The following is a 19514-nucleotide window of genomic DNA, read 5'->3' as shown; positions in this document are numbered from 1 at the left end:
TGGGAGGGGGTGTGTGTGTAGCACAACTTTGTGTGTTTGGGTGTCCCAACGGTCCTGCAATATGGATTTCATGCACTAGGCCACATGTGCAATAATCAGTGGTGTTTGGGGTATTGTGCTTTGCAAGTGAGATGTTTCTTGAATAAATGGCTCCTTCTGTGCTGTGTGTTAAAGCGTTATGTCCTTCATGCACAGTGTGCTCCGCTCCCTGTGCCGCAGCGTGAGTTCTACTATGACACAGACACTGCCTACAGGAAGATGTTGCTTCTCATTGGCAGTACTTGCTGCTGAACTCTATCTGTGCGAAATAGCTACATAATTTTTAGGTATTTCTGAACTTGCAGTACAATGAATTTCTTAAAGATAGATGGCGAGACTTCTGTAGAGTTTTCCTTGAGCTTTCTTAAGATATCCGTGCTTCTCATGTCAGTCTAGCCTGTATACCAGCGTGATAAGGTACTGAAAGCCAAGTATTTCCTCCCTTTAACTTCTCTGAGAATTTTGGTGTCGTTTTTTTATTTTGATTTTTTTTTTTTTTTTTATAACAAGTAAGCTAGTGTGACTTGGTATTCTATGGATATGGCAGTAATAGGTGTTTTCTCATAAAGACGGGTTGGAGGCTGTGCTCCACAGCCTGGATGTTATGTTATGGCAGCCCTTGGGAAAGAGATTCACAAATGCTTCAGACAGATACTGCAAGGGATTACTCCAGCCAGCAGATGACTTTAATGGGATAAGCTTGTCCTTCAGGATACAGCATCTCGAGTTCAAGATTCTTAGGCTCGTGTAGCCCAGTGATTAAGAATTTGCAGGACAAAGAAGATACTACATTCTGGTTACTGCTCTCGGGTGTTTTGCAACATCAGCTCTTGGGTAAAAGAAAAGGCTACAATTCATGAAGAGAAAACCCTTCTGCTTTCCAGGGACAAGTTTATGTATTTCCAATAGACTCTTGTGCTTTCAGAGTGAGTGGCCTATTTGTTTGTATCTAAAATACCTATAAATATATCTCAACCTATATTTTGAGATAATTGATTCCTAGGTGTGAGTCTACTGCTGCTTTTCAAGAACTTCTACTCATCTTGAGCCATATGGTAAGGCAATGGGGAGAGTTCTAGTGTGACCTGAATAGCAGTGAAGGGGGGGATGGCTTTTCTGAGGTGGTGCACCTCCATTTCCCTCAAGAGGGCAGTGTTAATCAAAATTTTCTCTTGTAGTTTGTTTTGTGTGGGTGACTTTTTTTTAGTTTGTTTTGGTGTTGTTTTTTTTTGGAGGGGGGGTATCAATAGTTTTGTCTAAATGCCTAGAGCCCTCTGCCAAGGCTTAAATCAAAGAAAACTTCAGAACTCCTTCAATTTGAGGCACTGGTGTGAAATAAGTGACTTGTAGTCAGACGTCTGAGGTAAGGTGAGTAGGCTAGCCTGGCTGTTCTTAGTGGAATGAGACCTTCACAGCCTTCCCTGCAGTCTACCTGTGAGAATAAGTGACTGCCAGTAGCTGCTATAATGCTTGGCATAACACTATCTAAATGTGTGTTTAATTTTTTTAATGTACTTCAATATTTCATATGCTACATAAAGCTTGCAGCAAATCTGCATTGTGCTGCTTGGGCTGCAGTTAAGCTGTGGAAGATTTAACATCTACCCCATCATTGTATAAATATCCTGTAATCTTGGCTCTACACCTCTGCTTGTATGCTTGAGTAACCAGGTAACTTTGAGGCCAATTCAGATTTAAAAAGAGCAGGCACTTGCTTTGTGCTCTGATTTAGCATGGTCTGGACCTTACTAGAGCTTTTCTTTAGGGAACCTGCACAGATCAGTCGGTGGCTTAGATCACTCTAAGCTGTGTGAATGTAGGTCACTGCTCAGAAAGTCGCTTTTCAGGAGCAGGAAGTTTACGATGAATTGTCCATCAACTTGTCCATAGCCTCTCCCCAAACCTCCTTCCTTAGAGCTGAACAGGTTTAGCTTAGAATGATTGTGGGGTTTTTTTGTTTTTGTTTTTGTTTTTTTTTTTTTAAAAAGTGTATGGGGTGAAGTGGGTATGAACAGGTTTAGCTTAGAATGATTGTGGGGTTTTTTTGGGGTGTTTTTTTTTGTTTGTTTGTTTGTTTTCAAAAAGTGTATGGGGTAAAGTGGGTAAAGTAGAGGAGAGGGCATGGAGCTTATCAACTGAGTTATGTGCAGTGCTGTAAACACATAGAAGCTCATGTGTGTTAACTCTTACAAGCTCAGACATGAACATCCAGAATGGAAGTTCAAGCCATGCTGTCCATCCTATTATTTATAAGTGTCCTTCTTCCGCACAGACTCCACACCATAAACTATTAAAAAGGAAGATAATTGTCTCCTGCCCACGAGGGTACGTTGTCTCAGATGGAGGACAGGAACTCGTTCCATTTTTTTAGAAGAATTTAAACCAACTTTGATATCTTTACAAGTAGAAACAGTAGCAATAGGCAAGATGGGAAATGGGTGGGCAACTTAAATTATGGCTTGATGCGGTATGTGAACATGAACAAAATTTTCAGAGGCTGTGTAATACCTTTTCCCCTGCTTGTATGTCGTGCTGCTTCTTTTTCAGTCCCTTGTTTTGCGTTTATTCTACAGTCTTGCTGGAAAGCACATCTTCAGAACTCTGCCTCGGAAGCCCCCTTTCTGTTAGGCTTCGAGCAAAGTGAGTAGGGCTGGGTTAGGTGAGCAAGTTTTATGTTTTTCAACAGTGCTTAGTGAGATGTTTCTGCTTCCGTTGTAGGACGGCTTGAAAGAGGGAGATGTAGGTGTGTTTGGCCACTTGATGGGGCTGTTGGCACAGATAGTCAGCTGGTGAATTTACATTCTGTTCCTGCCACAGCTTCACTGAGGAAGCCAGAGGAAACTTGCTGAATCTGCAGCCCCGGAATAACAGCTTTGCAGCTTGACATTTATATATTCTAGGAGTAGCCAGGACCAGGTGAAGTAAAAGTGGGTTGTTTTGTTTTTTTTTATGCAAAGATTTCAGACAGCTGATGTGTGAAGGCCATCCAAATAACTGCAAAAAGCTGTTGTGTCCTTTGACGTTGTCCTCCGACTGGAGGTCACTAACACCCATGACATCATGTTGCATCGTACGGCAGTGGGACTCAGCTTTGACGTGCCCTTTCCCTTGAGTAAAGCTAGCTCAGGCAACAAAGCCATCTCTAGCTGGTGCTCTCTCCGAAGCTTCCCAACAGGTGTTTCAATTTAAGGATGTGACCCTTTATGCTGCTGAATTAAGAGTTAGTCTGGAGAAATAGGGCCTGCACTTAGTAATCACTTCTCTGTAGTTTTGTGCAAGTGATTACTCGGAGTGAGTCTGAAAGACTCGTGTTTTTGTACTGAGGTGAAGTGTGTGCACACGTGTGTGTAAATCATGAGGTTTTGAGGTGCAGAACGAACTTAAGGTCAATTCTTCTTATTATGATAGAATAAAACAAATGGCTAGATACCTAGGAATAAAAACAAGGAAAACTTTGAGCTGAATATCCAAATTCTCTTTGTTTACAAAATGTCTCATTTTCCAAAGTTAAAAAGGGAACAGTCTATTTCTTGAGACCATCGAGAAGGTGACAACTATACGTGACATGATGAAACTCCACAGCATTTTGCACTTAGTTGATCTCTCTTCTGTGGCATTCAAGGGCCCCTCTTAATTTGTGGTATTTCTAGTACTAATATCTCTGAAAATGCTTGCAGAATATTGATTATGATGGACTTCCTTGATGTGAGTGCATGCAAGACAATGAATAGTAGGTATGTATTAGCACTGCTGCAATATATTTACATTTCTTCAACCCTGGAATGTCTGGGTGCTGTCTTATTGTTCTGCAGTCCAGCCCTTGGTTACAGTAGGGTGACTCCCCATAGCAGTTCCTAAAAACTTCACCGATGTCCTGCAAGGTAGAGACTAAATTTTTATTTTGTGTGCGTGCATGACTTGGTGGGGATTTGGTCGAGTTTGTTCCTCTCCTTCATTATCACCTTGTGTCACCTTTGTTTTCATGGTGCCAATGGACCAGAATCAAGTTTGGCTCTTGCTGTGCTGTGTCTTAGTAACAGCCCCTCATGGTCTTTGTCCTGCTCTGCTGACAATCTAAAAGAACAGTGTGACAGGTAAGGTGAAATAACGCTTCCAGGGTGTTGCCAGTGAGTGATTCTTTGCCAGTTTGCAGTATAATGGGTGGAGTCTCATCTGGCATTCTGAATTTGTATGTGTATAGGCAGTGGTGAGGCCTGGGCTATCTAACACCAAAGAATCCATGTGACCTTTGTTTCTTACTATGTTCCTTGCTTTGATGTGGCTGTCTAACCCTATTTCAAATACTAAGTTAATTTCTAAGGATTTTAGGTTGCTTTTAGGGTTTGGTCTCATTTACTGACTGGAAAGTTCATGCACAGCTGTTGCAATTTGGTAGTAAACACCTGCAATGTTTAGAGAGACAGATCCTTACAAGCACCAAAACACATTTACTAGAGGTATGCGTTGCTGACTCTGAGAGAAGGGACATTTTAGATGTGGCTTTTCCCTGAGTGAAGCCTCAGGAGGCTCATTTTTATTACCATGAGGCTTTTCTCCCTTTATTTCTCAAGCAGAAAGAGAGCAAAGTGTTTAGGAGCTGACTTTCCTAATGGGTAGCAGATTATGCAGTACAAAAGAAGAGTTTGGAGATGACAGTGATATTGTAAAAAGCCAATGTAGTGAAAAATACACTCACAAAGAGAAGTGGACATTAGGGGAGGAAAAAAATGGTTTTGCAAGGTGCAAGCCCAACTGGAGAGGACCAGGAGAGGCCAGTGTTTGCAGAAAATGAACAAACAAAAGAAGGGAAAACCTGGGTGATGTTGAGGTTTCCATAGCAACACAATACTTTTCCTGGAAATATCAAACGATGAGATGTAATCTATCTGCTATTTAACTCTTGCATGCAAAGCCCTCTCCTTTCTTAGTTTACCTGCCATCCCTCACGGCATCCTCTCTAGTGATGGGTCTATTGTCCCTACGCAATGGTGGTCTGAATGGGAATGATGTTCCTGGGACAAAGCTGTTCTGTTCCTGCTGTTCCCAAGCAGGTAGAAAAGGAAAAGCTGGAGGCAGAGGCAGTGTGTGTGTGATGGCCTGCGGTAGGAATGACTTACCAGCTGCACTGATCTTTCCTGCAGATCCCAGAGAGGATGGGCTGAGCTGGTACTGAGAGCGGAGTTCCCAGGTGAGTATGTTGCTGAGGTGTCCCATAGGCTGCAGGGTTGACTGCATGCAGGTGCGTCCTCCCTGGAGATGATGCAGCTTAGTGCCTGTCTGAGATCCGTAGAAAACTTTGAAGAGTTCATCAAAGTCACCTGACTTAATTTTGTACCTAGCAATCTGTCCTTTGAAGAGCCTCAAATCTGGGGAAGGGGAATCCTTAATGGCAGGGGACGTTTCTCCTGGGGGAAGGTGAGAGGGTGGCAGTTTTTACCTGATAAAAAGGATGACTGAGAGAGTGGGCAGCATGACAAAAGTCTATGAAATTATTAATGGTCTCAGATACGCAGTAAGGAGTGTCTATTCTTCCTTTGTTGTTGAGAGAAGACCTGAGTGGATGTGAAAGGCCCCATTCTGGCACAACAGAGAGAAACGAATTCTATTCCCTGCCTTCTGCCCAACACCTTTTGCTTTGTCCCTCTTCTTGGCTCTGATGCAGCCCCTGGCAGAAGGGGAGAGCTGTCTGCAGCATGAGATGGGATAGTGGTGGTGGTGGAAGATGAAGAATCTCCCTCTTGCTGTTCTATCTGAGGCCTCCTATGAGGTAACTAGTTAAAAGGAGAGAGTGGTAAAAGAAGGCAGGTATCCCAAACAATGCTCTGTATACTATATATATATACCTCTGTATACTATATATATACCTTTATAACTGCATTTGGTGTGGAAGAGTCCTCAACCTTCAAAGGAATGAAATCTGGAAACTAGCTTGCAAGGTGCTGTTGTTTTACCCCTTTCTAGGCTGGTATATGAGCTGAGGGCATACGAAGTTTTGGGGAGACTTTTACCTATTTCTAGGAACACTTGTATTTCTCTACGTTTCTGTTGGTGAGAGCTGGGAGTGCTGGTGACGCTTTGTCACGCGACCTTTGCTTTTTCTGCACATCATCAGGCTCAGGATTCCTGGTGAAGTGCCCAGGTCTGTGGTATGTGTGCAGTGTTGGCTATTTTCGGTCTCTTCTGCAGGAGGCCTGTTGGTCTGTGGCTGTGAAGTGTAGCAGAGAGAGTTCAATAACCTGTGTGATCTCCCTGGTTCTGTGATTCTTTGGTGGCTCTGAGGGGAGAGCAGAGCTGACAGGAGTAGGATGTGCAGTGAGACATAGGACTTCTGCATTTAGATGTTCTGTATTACAGTCTTGTTAAGGGCTTGACTACAGCTAACCTCTGCAATATTCACCAAAAGCAATATTATGTTTTAATAGGTAGACTTCACAGGTTTCTTTTTTCCTGAGCCCTGAAGATCTGTGGATAGAAAACAACTATTACAATATTTAGAAGAAAACCAGTTCAGAGAGGTTGAAAGTAATCCAGATATGTGCTGATAAATAGGAAGCAGTACTTTAATATCTCTTAACAAACCATCCCCCATCTTTAAACATTTTATTATATTTCCTCATATTTCTCTTGACAGCCACCTGTTCAACTTCTGACCTGTTTGTAAAAATCTGCACACCATCTATCAGAGGGATACATGCACTTACAAACTTCTGTTCTGTGGGCATTAAGTAAATTATTTCTTTAAGATCATATGGCAGATCTATAATTAATTAAACCCTCCATGATATTAGCGCAAAATAATTTAGCCTTTCTAAAAAGGTAAATGTAATTTGCCGATCTGGTATTTGGAAGAATGCTTTCCCCAAAATCAATTCCTTTAGTTTCCAGAGAATAGAAATGAGAAGCAATCTCATTTTAATTATATCTCTTTATTGCTAACAAAGGAATGATTTATGCAATTAAATTAACTGGCTAGAAAATTATTCTCAGCTGGGCTGTCCTAATTCTTTGCTTTCTGAATTGCAAGCTCTTACAGTTCTCTATGTAGATTAATTTTTCTGATATGCAAACAATGCTCCTTGTGTTCATTTTTAACATTTTTTATTCACAGCTCCCCTTTTCTTCGTTGTCAATGACATGAGTAATATTTGTGCACTGCTGGGCTCTGATTCAGGCCTTTTTATGTAGAAATATTGGAAAAAAATCTTTTCTTTTGAATCTCATTATTACCAGTGCAGAGCAAGGTTTTGAAGTTTTCTTATCTATTGCTGAGAAACAGCAGCAGGAACATGGAGGGACTGCAAAGATGTCAAAGGATGCAAACTTTTGAAGGAAAATGTATCAGCATTGAGGAGACAAGTGAATTTGCAGCTAGTGTTGAGAAAACTGGGTGGTTTTATGTATTCTTCTTAAAGCCCTGTCTCCTTGCAGCCAGGCAAAAAGCTGAAATGCAAAGGGGGGAAAAGAAAAATCTTTCTTGTGATGTGGTCAGACTTAACAGAGAAAGAATTTTGGATTTTCTTTCTGCCTGGGATTCCCTTGCAGAGGCTGGCCAGAATGTTAGCTAGTGATATTTGGGCTGAGGGGAAAATTACCATGTAACAACACATTGTGACCATGTGCCAGCACAGTCTGACATCTTCTGAATGGGGCATTGGTGTAATCTCCTGTTTTAAAACAGCAGTGAACATATTGCAGAGCACGTGTTAGCTCTGTCTGAGCTGTCCTGCCTCGTATCAGTAGAGATGTGTCAGCTGGTCAGTGTTTGCTGTGTTGGCACTCTCGCACTGCTATCAGATGGGCTTGAAATAAAAAAAGAAAAAAGGCGAAGCAGCAGAGTTTTGTCTGGGTTCGTATATGGTGCTTTGGGTGTGGAAATGTCTCTGAAGGTTTTGGAGCTGTCAGAAAGGACCGAGTTATGATGGCTTGCATGGGACGGGAAAGCACTCTGAGCCCATTTCTTCTGAGTGTGGATCATCCGAAGGGAGTCTTCCCGCTAGGCTGGATGGTTGCTGGCTGGGTGAGTGATGGGGTAGACAGTGCAGTGCCTGTTGACTGCAGTCGTTGGTGTTATTCTCCAGGACACCACTCTAAGAGCGGTATGGACTGCACTTGCTTAGAAAATAGGATCATGCTTGTTGGAAGAATCTTTCTCAAAGAGCAGTTTCCCTTGGCTATCTGTCAGAGTGATTTATTTTTTTTCTAGTCCTGCAAGCTCTCTGCACGGAGTAGTACGGTTCTCCTTCATGAATACCTGGGCTCGTACAGGAAAGGATATCTTGCATTATCAAGGAGGATGCCATTGGGGGTGAGTGGGTTTACAAGCAGTCTGTAGAGCAGAGTTTGAGTTCAAAATGATCTAGACTGAAGGAATGGTTAGAAGTCAGTAAAATTAAATTCATGACAAATATTACCTTTAGGGAGGAAACATCTGATTAAAAACAGTGAGAAACAGCCGCCTCGCTGAGCAGTATCGCAGAAAAGGACTTGGGTTCATAGTGAATTGCAGCTAAGTGAGAGTGATGCTTCTTTAATAAGAAATCTTGTTCCTGGAAGTATTAATAGGAGTGTCATGTGCAAGTTGTGGGGCTGGGAAAGAGATATGACTGCTCTGTGTTACTTGCTGAAGTCTAGGCCAATAATGGGGAAGAACTGGGAAATCATAACCTATGGAATAAGTAATGACAAGTGTTACAGAATTAAGCTGGTACCAGGAAAACCTTAACCATAAGCTTCCTTGCTCATGTATCAGCCTATCAGAAAAGATTTTCACAGAAGTGCTTAGATTGGAAAAGACCTTTAAGATCGAGTCCAACCATTAACTGCTGACGAGTCCTCGAATGATAGTTCACAGAACTCGTGCAGCTTTACTGCTCTCCACTCTGATCTCTATGTGTATGTCTCTATATACGTACATGCACACACGTATGTGTGAGTGAACAAAAAAAGATTCCCAACTCCTCCTGCTTTTATTCTTTACTTGGTAAAACTGAGCTTTCTCCTGCCCTGTAGTTGCCTTGTGTTCCTCCAGGCTGTGTTGGTAGAGGGTTTCATACCCATTCCTCATCCTCACTTAGCTCCTGCTCCCTGCTACCTGGTTTATATTCTACTTTGCCAGGAGATTCCAGTGAGGACTGATACTAAAAGCTGCTTCTAGTGATAAGGGAAAAGTTTCACTTCTAAGTTGCAGAAATCCTCCCTTCCTTCTGGAACAAGCATAACACGTAAACATACAAGGAACAGAGTAAGCAAAAAGATGTGCTTGTAGTAGAAGGGAATGAAAGATGAGGAAGGGAAACAAAAAAATGACCACAACCAAGCAATACTCAAATGCAAAAAACCCAGGCAAATTGGAGAACAGCTCCTTTGCTACAGTTGATGCTTCACTGGCATCTCAGACTGGCTTTCATGAGCTTTTAATGAGGTGCAGAGTAAGTTGCAAAACCAGAACAGTTCTTTGTTTTATCCTGTTGGAATAAGGCAGGTGAATGCTGTGGTACCTGGAAATATCCAGTCGCAGGTACATCTCTGTGGAGCCAGTACTGGAGGGAAGGGAGAGCCAGAGCAAAGCCCTCAAACTTCCAAAATGTTAGGAAATGCAGAATTTGAACTGTGTTTCTTACAACCCTGACAACGAAAGTGACAATTTCAAAGATCAGCTCTCTAAGAGACTCTGCCACAGTATAAATTCTGGACTCCTTTTCTGTTCCTTAACAAAGCAAAGAAGAGCAAGTTCCTTGCATATCCTCTGATAGAATTAATCACCTCTCCATGGACCATTTCCCAAATGCACCAGAATTTAATTTCACACGGAGTGATATCCAGAGGAAAAGCTCTTTTTGGCAATACTGGGAATCGTTCCCTCTGTAAAGCAGATCTCTATTACAGGTGGCCGTTCTCCCCCTGAGAAGATCCCTGCCCGGTGCCCCACTTGTCGATTGATCCTACAGAGACGGCTGCCAGGGAGGACTTTTCTTCTCTCAGATAAAGTTCAGTGCTTGTGAAGCTGCTGTAGATGTGCTTCCTGCATGTGCTTTTCTGCAGAAGAGTTGCTGCTGAGATATTAGTAAAACAAACTGGGGTTAACCTGGCATGAGAAAGGAGCGTGGGCCAGGGAGGTGTGTGGTTGGGACTGTGTGCTCTCTGGAAGACTGGGTTGCATTCGAGGACCTTGTCCATTCGTCCACTCCTTAAAACAGGAGAAAAGTCACTAGAAAGGCCCATCCTGCTCTTGCTTCATTCTTGACTCTTTACAGTTATGTTTTGCCCATATATATATATTTTTTTTAAAGCCTAATATTTTCTTCTTTTCTGCTCAGGTTCCTGTGAAGCAGAACTCAGCTAGATGGAGTTTGGACTTGCTAGCATCAGAGCAGTACTTGAATAAAAAACATTTTTATGGGTTTTCGTTTGTCTGTTTCATTGTATAACATTAAAAATTTAATGAATATTTTAATAAGTATTACATTATTAGTTAATATTTAATTTTAAATATTGATACTTTTGTTTATATCAGATTCTAGATATCTGAGCGCTAAAATCAGACGTTGAAATAATCTGTCTTACTACACTGGAAGAAATACAAGTAGAGGAATAACTTTGTTGGCCTTACAGCTTCATTTCTTCTGACTCTTCATTTCTAGTCTTTCCCATCTCCCAGCAAATTACTGCGATAGCTCCTGGCTATATCCTGTGAGCAGCAGAAGAAATGAAGCAACGTAAAATATAGATAATGTATACTGAACAGTGCTGTATATAATTAGCCTAGATAGTTGTGCATGTATGTGCTCTCTGTCTCACTGCATTTCAGAGAGTAATGGTAAGCGCAGGGGGTTTGTACTGTGGTCTTTGAAAATTTATTTTGTTATTCTTCATGAACAAGACCTAGTTTGGAGCTGGGTGATTTCCTTAAGGTCCCTTCTAACCTGAGCTACTCTGTGCTTTCTGTGAAAACCTGTATGGCTACCAGTAGTGGCTCCTCCCCATGGGCTTGTCTGTCACAGGTTTAGAAAAGCCGTAGACTGTCTTCATGGGCTTTTTTTTTTTTTTTTTTTTTTTTAAATGAACTCTTTCTACAGGAAACTTGGTATCTAGAGCTGTCTTGGCAAAGAATTGGCCACTCCATTGATTCTAAGGGGCTTTTGCAAAATTTTAAATATGCAAATAATAATAATAATTGTTGCTTGTAATAATGGGAGCAGCATGGGATTTCTTTAGGGGTTTTTTGTGTTTTTTTTTCTTTTTTTAGATTTCTCTGCCCTCTGCAGATGCCACTTTAATGCAAATCAAACTTTGCAGATTGTGTTACCTATTGAAAAATAGTTTCAATTAGAAATTCAATTACACTGTCTTGGGGGGATGGAGCTGACAGTTTCTTTGAATTTTGCACGTTATAGAGGGCTCCAAAGTGCCATAAATCTGCTAATTGATTTCTGTACCTGTAATGTTTGATTAGGTGTATTTTATTGTCTTCTTGGTTTTAATTAACCCCAGGCTTGTCAAAATGCTTCCACTGACAAAGGATATATGATGAACTGAGATAAACTCTATTAACAGAGGCTGACTTTTGTCAGTAATTGCTATCATGCCTAAGAGTTATTAGAAATTATCGCACACAAAAAGAAACTGTACTTTTGGTAACAACTTTTATGGGCTACTATAAATCTGTTGATTGCACCCTACATGCAGGAGATAAGCAACTGTGAATGACAAGGGGTCTGAAGGAAAATCAAGTTATTTGCGGGATGTCTCATAAATATGAAGAGTGACAAAATGGGAAGACGTATGAAGTCTAAGTGCTGCAAATCGAATGGATGCTAATGCACCTAAACTTGTTCCCATTAGAGCTTGTGAGGGCTGCTGAGACAAGGGCACGACTACGTCTGGAAGCTCCTCGTGGTTTCAGTGAAGCAGAACAGGTTCCCTTGGCTGTGGAGCTCTGAAAGGCTAAAGCGACACTGAGCCCTTCCCTTTCAGGCCCTCGGTTGGAGTCCAAGTCTGGGCTGTTACCACTTGGCCACTGTCCATCGCCTGAGAGGGCAGGCACCCAGCAGGGTCACCTCACTGGCCTCTAGGGACAGAGGCAAGCAGAAGGCTGAGGGGCTGGCGCAGGTTTTACCCGAGAAGCAACTGCAGGGACTGTAGGTGAGATGTGGTTTTGCTGAGCACAGAAGTACTTAGCGATGCTGCATGCTCTGCTGTTAGAAATGTTTTATCTACGAAGACAGCAGCAAACCTGAGACAAACCATCTCTTGGACAAAAGAAGAAAGAAGGGGTAATATCCTCATTTTTACTAATGTATCCACCTGTAAGGACTTCATTTATGTAAGATCTTTAGATAGTCCCATATGTAAACATATGGAGAAGTCTGTGCATAAGTATTTTTGGCCGAACCACAAGTCGTCTGTTGCAGAGCTCTGCCTTTGTTTGGTCTCTGGACCCAGTGTTTGTGTGGAGCTCTGTACGGATGAGGTGTTAATGCAGGTATAGTCCTGTGAACACAGCTGAAATAATATTGCAAATATAAACAGAGCGGTAATTAAGCCATGCGAAGTTGCAAAAGTACGAGACAAACTTTATACAACAGTTGTTAAAGTTGATAAGACTACTTCCTAGAAACACTGTATAAACTTATGTTTTATATAGGTCAGACAATGTTTGTGAATGTTTGCTTTTTTCTAACTATATGGGAGGAGAGCAGTACAATCCTCAGGAGCTGCAGAGATCTATTCTCTTTTCTGCCTACTTCTGTCCAAGCTTTGGGCACTCTGCAGCAATTCTAAAGTTCCTTAATAGATGTTTTTTTCTTACTAAAACCAGGTAATTTTAGCTTGAGTTTTTGATTTTGATTTTTATTACTTTTTTTTTTTTTTTAGTCTATAGCTGACAGGGCATTTTAAACTGACCTTCATTTTCTTGACTGATTTTTCCAAGTATTGTCACAATGAGATAATTTAACAATACATTGTGGAAGCATGCATGGGAAAAGGAGGAGCAGCGTGGAGTCTTCCTCTGTCAGAGGTCACGTGCAATCCTAAAAGCTGCTTGATCTAATGGTGGTAGGATACTTGGGGAGCTTTAAAAAAAAAAAAGCTCTGGAGCTTGCAAAGTGTGAGATTCTCACTTTTCTGTCCTAGTTTAGCCCAAAACAGATCTTCAAATGCTTGGGGCTTTTTGGAGCAGTCCTTTATCTTCGTGAGCACCTCAGTGTTAGGAGTGGCTGGAGTGGATATACTGTGGTGTGCTGGGTGGGGAGGCACAACTGGCACCAGGGAAATGCTATCGTGGACACCTGTCCTTTGCTTCCCAGCAAGAGAAGACGAGCTGATCCTTGTGGATAAGGCAGGAAACCCCACTGTGCCTGAATCCCAGTTTCTGAGGATCTTTCCCACACAGGGCACATGGGAAGGGTATTCTGTAGCACACCAAGATAGCTGAGGACCACATCTTTGAGTTTCTAGAGTGAGAGCTGTGTCCCTGCAGGGGGTGGTGCTGGACCACTGGCGTGGCTCAGGCAGGATTTCCTACGGGATTGTCCCATTCTCTCCGAGCTGAGAGTTGACATCTGGCTTGTTGTTTTGTGCACTATCTCAAGTATCCGAGACATCTCGCAGCTTGTGGTGTGGGAATGGGAGTGAAGACCAGCAGAGAAGAGAGGTGCACAGAGGGCTAAGGATGCCCTGTATGGAGGGGCCGAGACAGATCTTTTAGCCTTGCTGTGCTGGAAATAGCAGGCTGGGCAGGTCAATCCCACTTTGTTGCATGTGCTGTCGGAGCGCTGTGTTGTGGTATCGCACCTTTCCTACTGTATTTGTTAATTCCCCACAGCCTTCAAGGGACACTTGGTATGTTTAGTAGCTGCACCCTTCTTTTTCTTTGTCTTGGTTACATAGCTCTGTGCAAGAGTTTCCATGCAAGTCGTATGTGTGTGAGAGTGCATATATATATCTATATTCCCTCTTGGTGTACGCTGAAAGCAATCTATTTAGAAACCAGGTGTACTTGTCTCTCTTGGCATCTGGTTAAATATCAGCCAAGTAGGAGAAGGTAAATCCTAGGATGCTTTAACAACTGCTGGAGCTGTGAAGCCCTTGGCTCCATCTGATAGGATTTGAAGGTCACGGTGGTTGCCCACGTGTGAAAGATGTGTCCTTATTCCCCATAGATAAAACAGACCAAAATGATCTGTCTGAAGGTGTCCCTACGCTGAGCTGAGCTGTGTTTCAGTCTGCTGAGACCAGAGGTCGCTGTTTAGCTGGAAATGGAGACCCCCTCGCTTCTCTAGAGCCACCTTCTCTCTATTGTGTCCAGCTCTTAACCTGCTCTGTAATACCTCAGAATTCTGTTTCCCCTACAAAAAGACTGTTCTTCCTCATTTGCAGAATCCTAGACTTCTGCAAATGAGGGACTGAATAGATGTAGCTAGAAGAGTGCACAGGACAGTGTGGTTGAGCTCTGTTTCTCCATGTTTTTTTCTTACCCCAAACACCTAGTGACATGTCCTGCAGCTTGATCTGCAGCTCCTCCATTTCATTCATTCCTGGTCACTGGCATAGCCTTGTTTGTAGCAGATAAATATTTTTTTCTTCTTTTATTTTTTTCAGCTGTGGTGACTGTATATGGAAGGAGCAGTGTATGTAGCATTGGGCAGCAGAGCAGCAGCCAAGGCAGCGTTAGAGGATGGTGCAAGGATAAGAGGGGCATGAACTTGTAGGTGATGTGGTCTCCCTTCTGTCTGCAAGTCTGGAGAAATAAGACTGCTCAGAACTAGACACACCTTTGGGTAATATGACTGTCCTGAAAATGAGATGCCATAGGAGGGGAGCACTTACAGGAACAACGCTCAGTGATTTTGTTTGCTGTATTTTCTAAGAGTGTGATATGGGTTTGCGTGAGGAGGAGACTTGGTGAGGCTCAGAAACGAGGGGAGCACTTACAGGAACAACGCTCAGTGGTTTTGTTTGCTGTATTTTCTAAGAGTGTGGTATGGGTTTGCCTGAGGAGGAGACTTGGTGAGGCTCAGAAATCTCCTTCCATATGAGCTGTGCAGGTGGGTCCCTCTCAGCCATACACTGCTGGAACAGCACCAAGGCTGAACCACTGAACCCAGCTTACCCTGGGGAAAAAAAAACCCTGATCTTTGAAAATACCTTGGCTTTAACTTGATTCTTTTTGTTTAGAGACAGCTTACAGCAGAGATGATGGACATTTGTGTCTTCAGAAGACTGGTCAGGAATGCCTGGCTTGGCAGCAACAGCCTGGGAAGCAAACACACTGTGCTTCACATCACTCAGCTAATTCACTATTCACATCAGACTGAGATCCAGTGGTAGGTTCTCAATGGGTTTATTATAGTCAATACTTATTATTAATAGATATGAAACAGACAAGGTGTGAGCCTTTTGATGTTGTAAATTGATATAGATCTGTTCGCTCCCTGAAACTACAGTCTATTCTCAGCAGAGCCACAAATCCTTAGTTAAAACTTCGGTCTTTTGCCTAGACGTAAACTTACCGTGGATACCTTTGTCTTGGCAGAAACAGCTCTTTAATTAGCCCTGCTATTCCAGTACGTGGGGGAAATAAGCTATATCCAGCGGAAAGCACTATTTAGCTAGAAAGATTAGCACAGTATGGTTATTTTGGCAAAGGCCATGATACAGTCACAGCAGTGAGGTTGTTGTATTCAGCATTACCTGTATTTGGGTGAATTCAAGTTGTGCTCCTCTTTCCTTGGGAGCAGAACTCTTGTGTTCAAAGCAGTGGGAGTGGGTAGTGTCTAAATAACTTGCAACATCCTCTCATGTTACTGCACAAAAGGTCTGAGTTAATGATCCAGTTGGTTTACAAGTCAACTGCATGACAATAGAAATTAATATTCACTGATGAGCCAAACTGAGAAGCCTTGAATTGTTTTCTCCCCTCTAATGGTTTTGTGTTAAATCTGTGGGTGAGTTCATATACCTGTGTATGGATCAGAGGGTATCTGGGGATAAGTAGCATTTGATTAACTTTTGGGATATCCTGGAAAATGCAATGCAAGAAATCTTATGTGAAACAGCCCAAGTATTGTGCTGTTGTGAGAATATCTCCTAGTACCAGAAAACAAGTGAATTGAAAAGGAGATTCCTGATCAAACGTGGCTTTGTTTAGCGGCCAAAATTTTAAGTAGCTGAGGCTAGATTCTCCTCTTTTCTGATTGATTCCCAGCTGAGCCTGCACCGTTGTAAAATCACAGTGAAAAATATTAGGAGAAGGTGGCACTTTTAAACTACAAATCAGTTAAGGAAAAGAGGCTTGCAGAGTGAAAGCTGCCGGCTGTGGCAAGTCCCCTCCCTGCAGCAGAAGGCTGCATGGATACTGATAATCAGAAGCGGCTACTTAAATCATGTGTTTAGCCCCAAGAACCATAGTGTCAGTCGCCTGCCTGATACATGGATGGGTGTTGGCTGGCTGAGAGCAGTTCCTTGACACCTGCAAGAATGGCTTTGGACATCGCTGCTCTTAAAGTTTTTCTCCTTCCTCAGGTTGGGCTGAGCTGCACTGACTAATATCCTGTGCTGTGCCCGAGGCCAGAGGCTGTGTGAACAGTTGCCCTGTCAACCTTGGGCCATACCTCCAGTAGTGCACCAGCCTTCCTTCCTCCTCACGCTGAACATGACTTTTTATCGGAGAAAACAGTGAGATGAGCGTGCCTGGTCTCTTTGTTCTGCTGCTTGGAAATAGCAAGGACTGGGTGTGGATGACTTGTCCAGGGGCTGCTCCTGGCCCTGCTTTCTGCTCTCCAAGGCCCGCTAAGGTCTCTAACATCCCCAGGCTCTCCCTCTCCTGTAGCTTCTCTCTTGCAGAGCCAGTACTTAGTGGAACTCCTCTAATAGCATTTATGGTCTTAACCCAATTTCCTTCAAAACTGCCATATGCTGTGAGCTTTGAGAGGGATTAAGAACATGAGAAGGCTGCTCTTTTAAATCCCATGGAAAGGAGGAAATGTGGCACTCTGAATGCCTGCAGGCAAGGAGTAGAAGAATCTCATCACTTCTGTTTTGGGGCAGAAAAAAAACCTTATGCTTATACCAAACTTAAGACTGTCTCTTTCAGCAAGAATTTTTCCTAAATGGAGGAAATGTGAGGGACGTCTTGCTTGCTGTTTTGTTGTCGTATTGGGTGATGCTCTGAGATGCTTCTAAAACTTGTGAAGAAGCGAGGCCACGTAGAGGATGAGGAACTCCAAAGAAGAACCAGATGCTGCAGAGACGGAATTGAGCCTCCTGCTGAGTAACCACTTCCCTTCATATCAGCACAAGATCTATCCCAGCTGTCAGGGAGATTTTTGTGGGGTGGTGAGCCAGCCAGGTGCTGTCTTCTGAAGCAAGGTTGTGGTATGTGATGGGAGGTAGTATTTAATCTGGAAGTTAAAATACCGGCTACTAGGGATGGCTCTTCAGACTAGGCAAGACGAAACAGATTTCAGATGTTGGGGCAGAGACAACTTGCTGGCATTCATTCTAGGAAGTTAGTGATCCTGGATTTATGCTTGGAGGGTCTGTGTGTGATAGGCTAAACCTTTTCAGTATTTGTAGAGTAGTGCTGAAGTGTCTGGGCTGTCGTGGAGCAGAGCACCCTCCCCTCTAGGTGCCTCAGCGCTAACGTGCTCTGGTCCTCAGTACAGATCAGCAGATGAAGCTCTGGTACCTGCCACCCGAGATAAAACCTGCCTGGATTGGGATAGGGAGCAGTGCCCTGTGGCCAGAATGCCTCTGTCTGAACGAGGAACAAGCCAGTTTCTCTAGCTATTGGTAGGCTTCACTCAGTGAAGCTGAAATACCAGAAGGTGTTTCTTCCATATGCATAAAGGGTCTGTGCACAGTGCATAAACAGATTAAAACTGGAAGTATGTTTTCACCTGGAACACCTGATCTTTGATCCTGTGGTTTTTGTAGCCCTCAGCAGGGCATCACAGCACTAGGGTAATGAGCGAGATGCACCCTTTCTTCTACTTCGGAGGTCTACAATATGAGTTTATTCTCCATTTAGAGAGTGCCTGAGGTCCTTTGTTGCAAGCTGTGGTTGAAGGACAAAATATAGTGATGGAAACAGTTCTCAGAAGCAGGATCCAGAGGTCAATTAGTGAATGAGCAGGGATAAGAAAATGGAGGTTGAAAAAGAGTCAAAGATATTTACAGCCTGCATGGCCTTCCCTCTACTGGTGCTTTATTTTTAATGGCTTGCTGCTTTTACCTCTCTTTGTTTAATGAATATGTTGCTGAGTTATTGGAAGCACAAACTGCATCCAAAAGCAGGACACTCAGGGTTTATTATATTCATATAACTCAAAACCAGCCAAATTGATTTTTTTTTTTATTATTTTATTTTTTTTTCTTCTTCCACCTCATCTTTATCTCTTGCAGTAGGTTTAGTGGTAGTGACAGCTGTGAGACTGACAGCACTGGAGACAGAGCAGCTGTGTTTAGGTAATGACCCCAGCTGTGGGTGGGGAGAGCACCCTCTCTCCCTCACCTGGTACTTGCCTCTCTTCCCATCACCTCTATTTGTGCCTCTGGGCAGATGCAGAACTGGGCTGCCTGCCTGATATTCTGGTCTCTGCTGCTGCTGGAATGGCTTTGAGAAGCTGGGCCTTTCTTTCCCATCCGGTTACCAATATGGCTTCATGCTGGTGTGATCACCTGCTCTTGTACGACCAGAGGTGAGGTAGTCGTCATCCTCAGTCATCACGGCACAGAGTGCGGACTTGCAGCTCTGCGAAGGCTGCTGGACCTGGAGCCCCTAGTGTGGCTTCAGCTCCCCGTGGTGCAGGAGAGGAGCAGCTTGTAGGAAGAAACGTTAAGAAACTTTTGTTCTGGGTGGTCTTTTCATCTAAGCATCTCTGGGAGTCTCCTCAGATTGTCAGGCTCAGTCCAGATAATCCTTTTTGTGAAGGGGCAGTGTCAACAGCACTGGGCATGTCTTTAGTGCCTTCTGCCCTCTTTTAGAGCAGCCTGCGTGGACCTGTTGTCTGCCTGCCCTCTCCTGGAGGTATTCTTGCTAGCACAGGGGTGGATACAGCAGGAAATTCAAGGGCAGTTCTTGGAGCCACGCTAGCTGCGGGACCCAGGACTTTGTCCTTCATTTACCCCACCTGTTTCAGGGATGTGGTAACGCCCGTGGTCTTCAGAGCCACCCCTGCCCCGTCCTCCTAGGATGAAAAAAGGGCAGAAGAAAAAGCTGAGTGTTTGGGAGATCTCGGCTCCTGGAGAGAAATAAAGGACCCCACCCTCAGTATGAAACAGCAAGAGGTTTTCATCTCAGCCCTGGTTAATGAGGGCGTTTTGATCTACAATTGTTGACTGCAGAAAGAGCCTCCCTGATAAAGGGGGAAGGGATGTCCTGGGGGAGAGGGTCGCTGAATATGCATGGCCCCGGGTCTCTTTGTTTAGCTGATATCTGACTATATTTATTCTTCTAGATTACACATTCTGAC

The sequence above is a fragment of the Apaloderma vittatum genome, unplaced genomic scaffold (assembly GCF_000703405.1).
Source record: "Apaloderma vittatum isolate BGI_N311 unplaced genomic scaffold, ASM70340v1 scaffold16690, whole genome shotgun sequence".
Lineage (NCBI taxonomy): Eukaryota > Metazoa > Chordata > Aves > Trogoniformes > Trogonidae > Apaloderma > Apaloderma vittatum.
This window is presented reverse-complemented; position numbering follows the sequence as displayed.